This window comes from Bos mutus, unplaced genomic scaffold (assembly GCF_027580195.1).
Source record: "Bos mutus isolate GX-2022 unplaced genomic scaffold, NWIPB_WYAK_1.1 CTG1070, whole genome shotgun sequence".
NCBI lineage: Eukaryota > Metazoa > Chordata > Mammalia > Artiodactyla > Bovidae > Bos > Bos mutus.
In genome coordinates, this window is record NW_027218535.1 from 14,125 (window position 1) to 15,525 (window position 1,401).

The following is a 1,401-nucleotide window of genomic DNA, read 5'->3' on the forward strand; positions in this document are numbered from 1 at the left end:
TGAAAGTGAAAGGGGAGAGTGAAAAAGCTGGCATAAAACTCAACATTCAAAAAATGAAGATCATAGCATCCAGCCCCATCACTTCATGGCAAATAAATGGGGAAACAGTGGAAACAGTGACACACTTTATTTTCTTGGGCTCCGAAATCACTGCAGATGGTGAAATTAAAAGATGCTTGCTCCTCGGAAGGAAACCTATGACAAATCTAGACAGCATATTAAAAAGCAGAGACATTACTCTGCCAACAAAGGTTCATTTAGTCAAAGCTATGGTTTTTCCAGTAGTCATGTATGGATGTGAGAGTTGGCCCATGAAGGAGGCTGAATGCCAAAGAATCAATGCTTCTGAACTGGGGAGTTGGAGAAGACTCTTGAGAGCCCCATGGACTACTAGGAGATCCAATCAGTCAGTCAATCCTAATGCAAATCAGTCCTGAATATTCATTGGAAAGACTGATGCTGAAGCTCCAATACTTTGGCCACCTGATGCAAAGAGCTGACTCATTGGAAAAGAACCTGATGATGGGGAAGACTGAAGGCAGGAGGAGAAGGGGATGACAGAGGATGAGCTGGTTGGATGGCATCACCGACTCGATGGACATGAGCTTGAGCAAGCTCCAGGAGTTGGTGATGGACAGGGAAGCCTGGCGTGCTGCAGCCCATGGGGTTGCAACGGGTCAGACACAGAGCGACTGAACTGACTGACAGGGACAGTGGTAAGAGTTGGTTCAAGAATCAGACCATTGAGTCAAAAATGAAAACCACACATTGGTTTCAGCAGCTCTGCGGGTGCCTAAGGCAAGAAGCAAATGTTCAAGCACTCAGAGGAAAAAGGGTGTGGCTTTAAACGGCACAACAACACTGAGAGCTGACTTTCCAAGAACAAGGAAGTCAGAAGATAATGGACTGGCATCTGTAAAATGCTGAAAAACAAATAACCACCAACCTGGAATTCTACATCCAACAAAAACTCTCTTCGAAAGTGAAAGCAAAATAGAGACTTTGAGGGCAAATGGAAATGAGACCACTCATCACCCACACACATGAACTAAAAAAAAAATATTAAGGCAGTGCTTTGGGAAAAAGAAAAGTAGTCTCTGATGGAAATATAAAAAACAAGTAAAGACCAACAATGAGGTAACTGTGAGGGTAAATACTAACTCTACAAAACAATGATGTTAATGCCAAAAATATATCTAACCGTTTAAAGTGTGACAGTGACAAGGAGGAAACAATCGTGTCAGGGAGGCAGTAAGAGTACTAAGTTAGACTTGAATGTAAAACACACGCTGTGTCTGCAAATGTACACCCAACAACCTGACAGAGGAGCACAGAACTAGAGAAACACTTCATACTTCTAAAAGAAGGCAAGAGCAAAGAACACAGACTAGGTGGGACAAA